Here is a 15,210-nt window from a genome sequence, read left to right on the forward strand (position 1 = left end):
ACTGACTCCGGCTATAGCACTGGCTGTGGACAGGGGCACCAGATAAACCCGCCCCATCTCCAGCGGGTCCTGCAAGACACTAGTCAAGACGTATGATTAGTTCGCAGACCGGAGTGGTGGGGGTGCGGGTGATGTGGGGTGAGGGTGGTGGGGGCGAGGATGATGTGGGGGGTGAGGGTGGTGTGGGGGTGTTGCTCGGGGGTGGGTTGTCGCACGTGGCATGGAGAACCGCAACTCAGTAGGGTTTCACTTCCTTGCCTCCACCCGGGCGACCTCCCATTCTTCAGGGCGACAGCCATGCCTCGGGCCCTCTACTCTGCCACGGTGAGGGGCTGCAAGTCTGACGGTCTCCCTCCAGCTTTCGCCCACTCCCAGTGGTTATGAGCGGCCCTCTCCTGGTGCGGTGGGGCAGGGAGGGGGTGGGGGGGGGGGGGGGGGGCAGAAATGATAGTGTTCGACAGTCTGACGCATGCAGCCCAGGGGGTGAATAGCTGGTGGCTTCAGTGGCCAGTGCACCCAGCCAGGCAGCCGGTATGGGTGCTGGCATGTGGTGCAGGGTGGGGGTCCAGCTACTCTCCGGGTGGGGCATGGGGGAGTGGGGGTCGGGATACAGGTGTGTGGGACGCGGGTTAGTGCCAGGGGCTCAGTGTTGCCTATTCACCCTGGCCGCCCTGAGGAGGTCATGCAGTTTCTTACAGCACTTCTGGCCGGAACGTGTGGCCGACGGCGCTGACCACCTCTGCCACCTGCGCCCGGGCCACGGTACAGGGTCAACCGCCTCTCCTCCACTGCGTCCAGGAGAGTCTCCAGCTCCGCATCCATGCAACGGGGTGCTGCTCCCCTCGCTGCCATCTTGATGGCTGGGCTGGTGTGTGTGGGTAGTAAAGTGTTGATATGTGACCGCAGCTTGTCGGTCTCTCGAGTGTCAAACCCGGACCCGGCAAATCCAGCATTGTTTCTCATTGGAATCGATTGTGCTCCATTTGGTACCAGTGCTAGCCACTTAACAGTAGCTGAATCAGTCCAGGTGCAGTGCCAGTTTTGTTGTTGTGGAAATCTGCGAATCCTGCGCCGGTGTCAACACTTATCTCAGGAACAGAGAATCCCACCGAATGTCTTCCACCCCCTGGTCAGCTCACCTGCTGTTAAAAAATCTCACAGAATCCCTACAAGGCAGAAAGAGACCATTCGGCCCATTGTCTACTCTCTAAAATTTTCGCATTGGGCTAGGTGTCAGATGTTGTTTGATAAAGCACTTGTTGGGCACTTTGGGGTACTTTATGACATTAAATTTGCCTTTTAAATGTAAGTTGTTGTTATTTTTGTTCTGGGTCCCTCTTGTACCATCAGCCTCAGCAACTGGGAAATAAAGCAGTAGAGTGTATGAACTCCAGCCCTCAGGACATAGTTCTGTTGCTGAAGGGCTTGTTTCAGGAATTTTGTTTTCTATTCATTCTACAGATGTGGGCGTCGCTGGCTAGTCACTGGATAATAATGGGCTATTTATTGCCCATCACTAATTGGCCTGGAGAAGACGGTGGCAGCTTAAACCGCCCACAGTGCACAACCAAGGTGCTGTTCAGGAGCAAGTTTCAGGATTTTGATGGAGCAGTGATATTTCCAAGCCAGGATGTTGAGTGGTTTGGAGAGCAACTTTCAGGTGGTGGTGTTCCCATGCATTTGCTGCCCTCGTCCTTCGAAATGGTTGTGGTCATTGGTTTAGAAGGTGTTGTCTAAGGAGTCTTGGTGAGTGTGCATTGCATCTGCAGATGGTACACATTATAGACACTGTAAATCAATGGTAGAGGAAGTGACTATTTGTGGATGGCGTGCCAATCAAGCGGGCTACTTTGTCCTGAATAGTGTCAAGCTTCTCAATTGTTATTGGAGCTGCATTGATCCAGGCAAGTGGGGGAGGTATTCCATCACACTCCTGCTTTGTAGATGGTGGACAGACTTCGGGGAGTCAGGATGTAAATTAATCGCTGTAGGATTTGAATGTTAGGTTAGCATGACTCCGCATTAATGCGTGAAAAATCAAATGGAACAACAAATATCTAAACCTGAATTCCCACTACATGCTAATATTGCTTGAAGCTCTTCTGCAGAAGCTTAAATTCATTCAATCAAACTAAAGTACAATAATTCTCAAATCAGTCTTCCATTGTTCTTATAACATGCTACTAACTCAGTGCAGTTCCACATCACTGCCAACAAGTCAATAAAACTCAAACAAATGGCTCATTTTAATAACTAGATCAGGGCTGTGCTTTACAGCAATGTAAAATCGTGATGATTGTGTAAGTAGCTGTAAAATGTAGCATATAAAATCCATGTAAAGTCTTTGGGCTGGATAATTCCTTGGCTCTGCTCTTTGAGTTTCCCTACACTTCTGGCGGAGTAATAGTGGCAAATCCCTGAGGATTTACCTGACCTGTGCAATAGCTGGACATTATTCCAGGCCACTTGATTGTTTACTGAAGTAAGAGGTCACATCTTTTTGAGATTTAAAGCAATTACTAAGCAGGACTAGTGCCAAAATGTTGCCAGGCAAAGAACCCTGCCAGACGGAGAGAATTCTGATCTATTTTCTGAAACATCAGATGGCAGACTTTCAGGCCCTGGTGGAATTTAGTCCAGAATGACGTGCCACTGCAATAAAGCTGGCCAAAAGTTCAATGAGACAGACAGTTGGACAAATTTATCTGTGTCTAACTCATTTACAGTCATTCATCTCCCTCTTTCTTTCTGTGAAGTTTTACCTTTATGCCAAGAACCCTCCCCACCGAAATTGAAATATGCCTTTAAGGGATTGCAGCGTAACATCACAAGAAGGGAAGTGTGTCATGTGATCCGGTTGTTGCTTTGCTTTTGCCTTCAGCAGAGTGCATGCACAAAGCTCTGCAGCTCTGATATCTTCGAGCTTTATATCATGTATATCTGTTATCATGTGCATTCTCTCAATAAATGAACCCACACATTGTTTTCCCAGTTCCTTTTGAGTGATTGGTGACTTTAAATCATGAGAAAACGTGACAGTTCAATGGAAGGAAACAGAAAATGATGCTTGTGAAATTAAAAGGTCAAGGCAGATCACAGAATGAGACAGTGCAGAAAGGGCCCTTCGGCCCATCGAGTCTGCACCAACGCATGAAAAACACCTGACTTGCCTACCTAATCCTATTTGCCAGCACTTGGCCCATAGCCTTGAATGTTATGATGTTCCAAGTGCTCATCCAGGTACTTTTTAAAGGATGTGAGGCACCTCTACCACCCTCCCAGGCAGCCCATTCCAGACCGTCACCACCCTCTGGGTGAAAAGGTTTTTCCTCAAATCGCCCTGCCCTTCACCTGTGTACCCTGAAGATCCGAAGACCAATCCGAAGAAGAGCCATATCAGACTCGAAACATTAACTCTGTTTCTCTCTCCACAGCCGCTGCCTGACCTTCAGGGGGTTTCCGGCGCTTTCTGTTTCTCTTAAACCACTAATTGGAGCGGCTGCAGCTTTGACTGGACAGCAGCCCCTTCAGCAGAAGTGGGTACTGCAATTGCTGGATGGACTGCAAGCTGGGCGCCTCAAACTTCAGGGGTCCTCTAAAGAGGTGTTGACCTTAATAAAATAATCCCCGGTCTCTAGCTGTGGCCCATTGATGGCTGCAAGATCACTGAGATGGCGGGATGTGAGGGGACAGCTCTGGCTTGAGTGTCGGAGGGCTTCCAGGCTGATCCTCGGGCCAGCCATTAGCAAGTCACCTGGGCTTGGCCCTCAGTGGCATCCCCAATCTGCTCACAAAAGGTCAGTAAATGATTCAAATTAGCTCTCCGCTGCTGCGGATGGGTAGGTTACCATTTCTGGTGAAGATGTGTGTCAGACAAAATTCCCTGGCGCAGGATGGCATCGGACCACTGACCCAACATCAGGCTTGATGAATTTCCTCCCAGTCCCTTCTTCAAGCCAACCCCTGCTGGAACATTCTGCCTGAGAAGTGCTCATGTCCGCAGGTTGACAATTAGGTACGGCAGCCAGCTCCAGTACACTTGAGAAGGCCCGATGTTGCTAGGCTGCGTCAATTATTCTCCAGCCTGTTTTTAATGAACACCACTGATTAAGATTGTAAACCCTGATCACACTTTGTAGTTAAACCATTGGAATCCTGAGTAGAATTGCCAGCAAAAAGACAAGATAGGATGTTTTAGATATTCCATCAATAAAATTGACAGAAAGGAGTGGACCAAATGCCAGACCCCAGAGGACATGAGCAGGAATATCTCCTCACGATATACTGATAGCTTGCTTTAAGTGACAGATTACAGCCCCAGACTACAAAACCAACCTTAACTTTGACATTGGCAGTCCCCAAATGGTTTCATTATAAATGTTCACCTCTTCATGTCAGAAGAACAGACTTAATAATTTACCTGATGACTTATGCTTCTAAATATCGCTTACTCCAGTTGCAGGGATAGGGGCCACCAGTGCTAAATGTCATCCTGTTGCTAAGCAGTCTTCTGCGTATTTAATGTGTTGAATGGATTTAAATGAAGGCTAACAGGATTGTAAGCCCACTGAGGACAAGATTGGGCTTCGCAATCTTTGCTATTCTGGACTGGGCCTGAAGGACAATCTGTAGAAGGTGGAACATCATAATAGTCTGAGGCTTTTAAAGTTGTGTTTGTTTTTCTGCTTTTCAGCAAGCTTTCAGTTATTGATTTCTGTGGCACTTTTACAAAATACCTTTTCCATCCACGTATTTTAGAAAAATCATTTTGTGGAGAGTCTTGTTTTTGCATGCGATGCTCATGTGGAATCTTAAGTAGCTGCATATTGTTGTTTACTCACTGAAACCCCGGTGACTAGCAAGATAGGTGAGAGGTGGAAAAGGAATCAACTGGGCAAATGATGTTTGATGGGTCAGTGCTGCTGCCAGTAGTGAGTATAAAGGAATTTCCTGTATGAGGCACTTTAAGGTGGCCACCCCAGAGGACAGCAGTACATTAAGCCTGGTAGGAGCTGAAAGAATCATAGAATCATTGAGAATAAGTGAAAAGGTTGATGGGAGAGGTAACATCGATTCGGTCCATCAAGTCTGCATCGATCCACCAAAAGTGCTGTACTGTTCTATGTTCTATGTAAAAGATCAGCTCACCTGGGCCCATTGTCCCGCTTCATTCATGCAACCCCACCCAACCCTTCGACACCAAGGGTCAATTCAACTTGGCCAATCCACCTAACCTGCACCCACGCAGGCACAGAGAGAACACGCAAACTCCACACAGTCACCCAAGGCCAGAACCCAACCTGGGTCCTTGGCACTGTGAGGCAGCAGTGCTAACCACTGAGTTGATAATGAAGACGGAGAGGATGTGGAGGTTTAAGCTCATAGATGGGTTGATGGGTGAAGACTTTGCTCTGCGATCCTCCCCTTTGATCTAATCTTAGTTGCATTTTCGCTCCTGTGTTCAGATATCTTAAACCTTGTGTTGCTGGAGGTGCAGGGGGAGCACGTTCGGGCATTACTTTATGTAGAAAGATGCCACATTAATGCAGGTTGTTATTGTTATTTGGTGTGGAGTCCGGTATAGAAGTTGTACAGTCAAACCTCCAGCCATTATGTAAATTATTTAGATGCAAGTACAGACATAGAGAAGACGAAGAGCTCACATTTATATGCAATCTATTTCACTCTATTTACGTACAATTAATCTAGTCTAAACAGCATGTTATAAAAGACAAGGATAATAATTTTCCTGAATAAATGTGTAACCCTCAATAAGAATTGGTTTTATATTAAAGCCATATTCCCAGATGACCGCAGGTTGCTTCTCCCTTTGAGGGGGAGCGCTGACTGGTGGTGATTTAACCTGAGGATCACCACACCTCAGGCAAGGGGCAAGTTTGAGAAGGCGGGGCCTTCATGAATAACCTCAGCTAGTACGGGAATTGAACCTGCCTGTTGGCCTGACTCTGTATCACAAACCATCTGTCTACCACAGTTAGATATACCACTTGGGGCGAAGCAGAGCATAGGATATGGGAGAAAGCAGGATTAGGTTATTGAGTTAGATGAGAAGCCATGTTCATAATTAATGGCAGAGCAGGCCTGACGGGCTGAATGGCCTCCTCGTGATCTTATTTTCTCACGTCTGTGTTTCGGTGTCTAGCCAACTGACCTAAAGCACTTGCAAAAGTGCCAAACTGAATTAAAATTTAATGTAGTAGGAATCATCCAGTTCTATTTTGATTTGGAAACTGATGAAATTGGTATAGATTGGATCATTTTGGATTCAGAAGCAGCTGTCGCTTCGCTTGAACTGTCAAGGGAGACCAATTATCACCACGAAGATAAAAGTTGGAGTTCTGGGTTTATCACATTTTAGTGGATGGGGGAGAGCATCTGTGTCACTCCTGTGGTTCATGATGGGTGTGCAGGCCCTGGAAATCTTGGGAGAGTCATACCTCTATTCTAAATTTGTCTGTTAAGTAATATGTCTTTTAGTTTTTAGATTTGAAAGCTGACATTGACAGAAGCTGTGCAGTACCCTCGTTGTTAGCTACAGTCCAAAACAAAACCTGCTTAAAACTACCTGATTTCAGTGTCTGAAAAGAGGCACGTATTTTTTGTGGGTCAGAAGAGTTGCCTTGAGATTGATCATCTTAAATTTCACTTGAAGCTTGCCAGAAATTTAAAAAAAAAGGAAAAATAGCAAGGTAAGGCCGTTGGAGATTTTATACAACATGGGCCATAACACCTGAATTTCGTGGAGCAACAATTTGGCTGATTTGAACTCAGGAAAATTGGGGTTACAGATGAGACAACAGACTCAAAATGGCATCATTAGATTAGTCAGCCTGTTAATACTGACTCTCCAGACCCCACCATTTTTACCTTGCGTGTGTCCTCACCTCCCTGTGAGGGGCATCTACAATATCCTGGCCCTCTATCATGGCTGAAGTCCACCCATGCCCAGTGCCTAAACGCATGCCCCTTGATTCCCCCTTGTATGCTATCCTTTGAGTCACACACTACATATCTGAGGTGGTGGTTGTGAACTCAATTGATGGCATGTCTTTGTCATCACTATCTTTCCGGCCTTCCACCATTGCCAGACCAGGTCTCACTTCTTGGGCATCTTTTTTTTAATAAATGTTCTTATTGAGTTTTTGAATCTTCTTGGGCATCTTAATGACAAAGAAAACAGGGAAGGATTGTGGTGATCGAAGAGAAGAAAGTAACGTGTGTATACTTACACCACCGATAGCTTAGAGGTCAGAAGAGACTGTGGGGTGGGGGGATGTGGGATGTGAGAAGGACGTTGGATTTATGGCTGCAAGAGTTGAAAGATTTCAGTGATGACCCCACACGAATTTCCAACGTTAGCCATCACTGTAAATCAGGCAGGAGAACTGCACCATGAACACCCTGGAATGACGTGGCCTCCCGATGAAAGCCTTTCTCCCTGTCCAACACCCCCCATCTCTCCCCCACCCTTTCATAGTTTGCCTTGTTGTATTCCAGGGGAAAGTATACACCTGTCTGGGAGCAACTAGTTTGTGCAGATAAGCCTTGAAATCAGCAGGAAATACCTCAGCACCTGCCGCACCATTTGTTGTAGATGTTCAAACCTTCAGGCAACTATGCAAAGCACCAAAAATAGCTCCACTTGTAACAACAGCAAGAAGAAGTAAACTGGCAATTTAGCTGTAGTAGATGATAATCCTTTTAAATAACACTGATGAAGATTCCAATCTGCTGTTTAACATATATTAATCTGTGCAAGTTTAAGCTTGCATTCAACCATTAAGCTGAATGGGCAGCACAGTGGCGCAGTGGGTTAGCACAGTGGCCTCACGGTGCCGAAGTCCCAGGTTTGATCCCGGCTCTGGGTCACTGTCCGTGTGGAGTTTGCACATTCTCCCTGTGTTTGCGTGGATTTCACCCCCACAACCCAAAAATGTGCTGGGTAGGTGGATTGGCCACACTAAATTGCCCCTTAATTTGAAAAAATGAATTGGGTACTCTAAATTTAAAAAAAAAAATCATTAAGCTGAATGGTTGAATTGTGCTGCTCCAAAGTGGCTGCCTCTGTGCCAAATTAGCTTTGCACACTAATTGACAGCACGGCCTTGCATTATTTTGGACTTCGTCATCACGGCCATCTTAAGATTCTTCAAATGGACCCACAGAATTTATATCTTTGAGAAAAAAAACCCTTAAAGAGTATGACCTTCCAATTGACCTCATAAAAATCAAGGATCATAAAATCTAAATAATAGCTTTCTGAATATAAATATCCACTACCAATATATAATTAATAGCAATTCAGACTAACCTTCAATTACTGTCATTTACTTGGCCGATTTCTAGCATTTCTTTATTTTTTTCGGTTCCTAGGAGTATTCTTTCAGAATCTGGATTGGCATAATAAACTCTTCATATAATCTTGGATGATTTAAGGACACTTGACTGAAATAGCAGCTAAATGATCATTCAGATAAAGCTACTAAATTAACTGAGAGACCAATTATTAATAAATTATTCAAGTAATCTTGGCTCACAATTTGAGTGCAACCCAAGTTTCTGTATTGTGAATTGGTTTGCTTGGTACAATATCCGCGAAGAATGTGTTTGCAATCATATTGTGCAGCACTAACTTTTTTCAAAGTAATTTTATTGGAATTTCAACACTAAATATCGAAATTTACACAACACATAAAGAAATAGGAAAAAACAGAACATGAACACAACCACATCAACAATATATGTATCCCAGGTTGTTATCACATCTGTGACCCATAGTCTTCATAAACACATTTCCTTATTTACAATGGTGTACATAGTTACAAGGAGAGCATTTTATTTGCATTTATCATGACAGGGAGAGTCATGTCAAACCGTTGATTTTAGAGGATAAGTAGGATGTTTAGTTTCATGGCATTAAATCTTCCCCTGGGTGTTATGAAAGTGTGAATGTTGCCATAGTCATCAAGGAAAAATAGGCTGCTCTCCCTTTTTAAGAAAGAGCTGGCTGATGGTGATTTAACCCTGGCATTGTCAAACTCAGGGGCGCGACCTGCGGGTGGGTCGCAGGCGGGTGTCGGAGCCGTCAGTCACGGCGCTCCCGATCGCGCAAATCCACGCGCAACAGCCGCAGCCGGCTTTTAATAATGCCGGCTGCGATTGGTCTTCAAAATGGCCAAGAACAGATAAAAAAATTTGGCCGCCCTGCGCACGAGTGCCCGATCATCGCGTCACACCGATGATCAGGCATGCATGAGCAGTGCGGCCGCATTTTTCTTTATTTGGTCGCAGCCTTTATTTTTCAAGTTCGGGGGGCCAAAGGGACCAATGGGACAAAGGGGCCATTGGGCCCAAAACCATTTCCTCCAATTTTGTCAGCAACAATCAAGTTATGAGAAAATGGGAGGTCGTGCAGGTCGGCTGGCGTGGGCCACAAATGTCGGCCGGCGTGGGTCGCGAAGGTCGGCCGGCGTGGGTTGCGAAGGTCGGCCGGGTTGGGTCCCGAAGGTTGGCCGGTTGGTAAAAATGGGTCCCCAAAAAAAAAGTTTGAAAAACACTGATTTAACCTGAGGATCACCACACTTCAGGCAAGGGGCAAGATTGAGAAAGCAGGACCTTCATGGCCTCCGCCTCAGCAGCTGGTACAAGAATTGAACCCACGCAGTTAGCATCACTCTACAATACAAACCAACTGAACTAACAAACCCACCGAAGAAAATAGTAATTAGGAACAGAAGGAAGTGGAACCAGACTATGGATTACACAGACTACACAGCACGCAAGTGTGGATATCAAGTAAGCATAGCCTAAAGCTGGGCTCTGAGGCCACTGAATTGCCAACTTGGATTTATTGTCTCAGTTCACACTTCAAAAATGTTCAACTAGGCAATTTAGTGCATAGTTTGTCAAAGCCATTCGGAGAGGAGGTAGTGCAGGCAGAAGATTAAGCGACTAAAAGAAAAGAAAGAGAGCAAGAATTAAGGATAGAAAAAATATACTGTATTGCTACGTCATTTTGCATTTTGAACAGGATGGTTCCTGATTCACCCAGTAGTGAGTAATAGGTTTTTGAATTTATTCAGCTACGATTTATGAAGGACTGGAATTAGTTCTGTAGCAAAAAATTGAGCAGGATTCTCTGTTTCTGTGACTAAAGTGTTGACACCAAGGAGAGTCCGTGGACTTTTACGACAGGAAAAACAGCGTTGCATCTGGACTGATTCCATTTCCATTGAGGGGCTAACACCAATGCCACGTGGAACACACTTGATTCCACTGAGAAATAGTGTGGGATATGCCGGGACGCTGTTTGATACTCGGGAGGCTGACAAGCTGCAGCCGCACATGCATATTACACTCCCTACACACACTTATCGCAGCCAATAAGATGGCACTGCTTATCCTGGAGTGCACTTATACAGCTGATGGGTCGTCTGGAGCCAGAGGGCGCCCAGGGGATGCCCTGCAGGCACATCTATATGACCTGTGGCACCAGTTTCAAAGTGGGCTGTTAGCGGTGTGCGCAGCTGCATGACTGCCTTGCTGGCACTCTGAGCAGCACAGTAGCATTGTGGATAGCACAATTGCTTCACAGCTCCAGGGTCCCAGGTTCGATTCCCGGCTTGGGTCACTGCCTGTGCGGAGTCTGCACATCCTCCCCGTGTCTGCGTGGGTTTCCTCCGGGTGCTCCGGTTTCCTCCCACAGTCCAAAGATGTGCAGGTTAGGTGGTTTGGACATGATAAATTGCCCTTTGTGTCCAAAATTGCCCTTAGTGTTGGGTGGGCTTACTGGGTTATGGGGATAGGGTGGAGGTGTTGACCTTGGGTAGGGTGCTCTTTCCAAGAGCCGGTGCAGACTCGATGGGTCAAATGGCCTCCTTCTGCACTGTAAATCCTATGACCCTACAGCCCAACTTCTGGCCAACTCCCTCTACTACCTCCAGCCCTGACAGAAGACCCCCATCCAGCGGCACAACTGTCAGCACACTATGGCCATGTTGGACAGTTTCTGTACCTCCTCAATCTCCCTCAGCAGCCACCATGCCGGTTTCACTATTTTTAAAAGCACAAGTGAACCACGCCATCGGGTACCCGCCCATCAGAGGTGGAGAATAGCGGAGGCCGTGGAGAATACCGGAGGCCCTGGAGAATAACGGATCGGGCCCGCTAATGATATGCAAATGATGCCTATTGTACATGCGGAGTGAAATGCAGTGACACTGTTTTCAAGGAGATGGAGTCTTACGATTTGGTGTCAAATCAGCGCCTGCGGCGATTTTGGCGTCGGAAGCTATTCTCCACCAAATCGCATTTCCCAATTTCGGCGTCGGCTAATGGAGAATCGCGCCCAGAATTCTCAAATTAAAAGCTGTAATTTTGTTCTTCAACGAGCAAAAACCAATAGCTGAGCTTGTACATATAAATCAGATTACTATAAAGATGAATTTGTCATCCCTAATAGTATTAATGAAAAGAAAATCACTTATTGTCACGAGTAGGCTGCAATGAAGTTACTGTGAAAAGCCCCTAGTCGCCACATTCCGGCGCCTGTCCGGGGAGGCTGGTACGGGAATCGAACCATGCTGGCTAACCAATATGGCGGTCTGCTTTAAAAGCCAGCGATTTAGCCTGGTGATTTAGCCTGGTGAGCTAAACCAGCCCCTGAAACAGAAAGGATGATATCCATCAACTGTAACTGGACATAGATAGGCTAACAGAATGGGCAGACAAGTAACAGATGAAATTTGATACAGAGAAGTTTTGTAGTGATGCATTTTGCCAGAGGGGATATGGAGAGGCAATGTAAACTTAATGGCACAGTCCTAAAGACTGTGCTGGGTTACAGGGACTAGGGGGTCCATTTGCACAGATTGTAGAATCATAGAAGTGCAGAAGGATGCCATTTGATCCATCAAGTCTGCACCGACCCTCTGAAAGACCACCCTAACCAGAATCCTACCCTATCCCTGCAACCCGATAACCACACTTAGTTTATGTACCCTCAACACTAAGCGGCAATTTAGTACATTTAACCCACCTAACTGCACATCTTTGGACTGTCGGAAGAAACCGGAGCACCCAGAGGAAACCCTTGCAGACACGGGGAGAAAATGCAAGCTTAACACAGACAGTTGCCCAAGGTCGGAATTGAACCCAGGTCCCAGGGCTGTGAGGCAGCAGTGCTAACCACTATGTCACCATGCTCCAAGATGCCGCCCCAATCTTTGGTGGCAGGACGTAGTGAGGGTGTAATTAGCAAAGCATATGAGATCTTGGGCTTCATGAATGGAGATATTGAATACAAAAGCAGAGAGTTGGTGAATATCTACAGAACTCTGGTTAGGCAACAATTAGTGTATTGCATCTAGTTCTGGGCACCACAGTTTTAAAAAGGATGTGAAGTTCCTTGACATCGTCCAAAGGAGGTTTTCCAGAATGTTTCCAAGGATGAAGAATTTTAGATACAGGGTTCGAATGGAAAAGCTGGGGATTCGTTTTCTGGAGAAACGGAGATTGAGGGGAGATTTATTAAAAGTGAACAAGATTATTAAAGTGTCACATTCCAACATATTATGAACTTCTGATCGGTACTTTAAATGGTTGAACACACCATCTATTAAAATGGCTACTGCAAATCATGTGAGCTTTTGGCTTATGAGCTCCAGACGTTCTGAATGTCAAACAAATATCTAATTAAAATAGACTTTCATAACCTGGCAGAGAATTCACACATCCCTTTGTTTCAGGATGGACCAAAATCTATGGATTTGCAGACAAGTCATTCCATGTTTTAAAAGAGACATCAAAACTCAGTGTGTGTTAGACACATGTGAAATGGATCTTGTTGATGTTCCTTGCATTGTGGTGACTACTTGTCCAAATGCAAAGACTACCAGGTCTTGTTGCACATTTCTGTCTCCTAATTTATTGCCATTCACACAAACATCTGCCTTCCAGCTTTTGCTCCCTCACATTTATCCAAATTATCCTGCACCTGCCATGTATTTGCCCACTCACTCAACTTATCCAAATCACACTGAAGGATCCCTGCATCCTCCTCACAGCTCACCCGCCCACCTAATATTATGTCTTATGCTGCCTTCACTCAGTCTAATTTGCCAATGTACAAATGTGTTGGGCCTAATACCAGTAGCAGGCATGCTCTCTAATGTCCTAACCAATATTGCGGTCTGCACATTTCCAATAACACATGAGCATATCCCTGTAATCCAGTAACCCCACCCAACCGTTTTAGACACTAAGGGTAATTTAGCATGGCCAATCTAACTAACCTGCACATCTTTGGACTGTGGGAGGAAACCCAAGCAGATACGGGGCGAACATGCAGACTCGCACCGACAGTGACGCAAGCCGGGAATCGAACCTATGACGCTGGAGTTGTGAAGCAATGGTGCTAACCACTGTGCTATCGTGCCGCCCCTTTTATAATAATGTTTATTGTCACAAGTAAGCTTACATTAACACTGCGATGAGGTTACTGTGAAAAGCTCCTAGTCGCCACACTCTGGCGCCTGTTCGGGTACACAGAGGAACATTCAAAATGTCCAAATTACCTTCCAGCACGTCTTTCGGCTGAAGCGCTTTGGCCACCGCCATATTGCAAGGGGACTTCCACTAGTTGTCCTGGATGAATGCCCATTTCAGGCATTTTAATTTGCAAATCTTGTAACGTACGTCGGTCCTGACCATGATTCTGACAGTTCGCTGGATGGGCCAAGCACTATTTACGATATGCTCACTTATACCACGTGGCAGAATACAGACAGCAAAAGGTAAAAAAGGTAAATTTTAAATTGTTTTGGTGGGACCTAGAGGAGCTGGAGGTCTTTTCCACATTCCCCTGGAGGAACACAGACCAGAGCAGTTCTGGGTTCCCACTCACTCCTGAACCTATCTTCCTGCCAATGGAATTGATCTTTGGACTACTTGAGATTCCATTGGTACAAGGCGGCAAAATGAAATATGGTGTCCGGTGCCCATCGCGACTGGTAGCTTATGATAGCTTACTGGCATCCTGGCCCTCACGATAAATGAGGCTTCATGCCAAAAAGATTGGGCAGCCAGCCACACATTCCATCAATCAGCCAGCTGACAGTTAAAACCTACCCCAAGAGCATTAAAGGCTAAGTAACAGGTTTCAGAACATTTAACATTTAACATTTATCTGTCACCAGCCAATAGCAATGCAGTATAATATTTAATCGCCATGATTCCTCAGCAACATCCATCACTTGCTTATTGAAAAAAACAAAGTCATTCATATATTCTGACGGCGTCTGGACAGGCTAAAGTGGAAGTTGAAGGAGATCCAGAAAGTTATTGAATTTGCAATTTAACTTGAACAATTACTGCATAACAGCAATAGGGCAATAGGATGCTAGCCAGCTTGTCAGACTGGAGAAGGAGATGTTGTACATATTGAGGAATATTTTGGTCACCAAAGACAGAAAAGAAACAGTAATGTCTGAGGGGCACTGTAGAAGAGAGCAGCAACACCAAAATCCCCCAGCATCAGGTAATGAAAAATACAATAGAAACTTTCTTCAACCTCGCAAAGTGGGAAACCCACAGGTAGGCGTTCACTGCTGGTGGGAACAGAGGATCCCACCAGCCAGAGAATCCCAGCGGCCTGGCGGCATGGTGGCACAGTGGTTAGCCCCGAGTTCAATTCCTGTCTCGTGTGACTGCCTGTATGGAGTTTGCACTTTTCCCCCGTGTCTGCGCAGGTTTCCTCCGGGTGCTCTGGTTACCTCCCAAAGTTATGCAGGTTAGGTGGATTGGCCACGATTAATTGCCCCTTAGTGTCCGGGGATGTGCAGGTTCAGGGGTTCTTGAGAGAGGGCAGGGAAGTGGGCTTGGGCGGAGTGTTCATTCAGAGGGTTGGTGCAGACGCGATGGGCTGAATGGCTTCATTCTGCACTGTAGGGATTCTATGATTACAAATTCCAGCCATTATTTTATGTTGAATCATGATTACTGGAAAGGGTCAAATTTAAGACAAATACCAGGAAGCTTGCGTGATTACTAAATGAAGCGGAAACCTCAGACAGTTGCTGAAGCGCAAACTTGAGTACAATGAAACCATTTTGTGGTAGCATGCCCCTTTCAGGAAGCAAGTTCTCAGAGGTCATGTGACACATAGGGCCAATTGGGCTGGAGCACAAGAGA

The 15,210-nt window shown here is 45.9% G+C and overlaps 1 long non-coding RNA gene across 1 annotated transcript in view; it reads right to left on the reverse strand.

Moving 5' to 3' along the window:
- Positions 1–8,773: 8,773 nt before the first annotated feature.
- The window catches only part of LOC119954256, a 71,678-nt gene continuing 65,241 nt past the window's right edge, over positions 8,774–15,210 (reverse strand). Inside the window, exon 5 of the long non-coding RNA XR_005458200.1 lies at positions 8,774–9,972. This is a non-coding gene — a long non-coding RNA (uncharacterized LOC119954256). The remainder of the gene's footprint in view (positions 9,973–15,210) is intronic.

Source organism: Scyliorhinus canicula, chromosome 19 (genome assembly GCF_902713615.1).
Source record: "Scyliorhinus canicula chromosome 19, sScyCan1.1, whole genome shotgun sequence".
Classification (NCBI taxonomy): domain Eukaryota; kingdom Metazoa; phylum Chordata; class Chondrichthyes; order Carcharhiniformes; family Scyliorhinidae; genus Scyliorhinus; species Scyliorhinus canicula.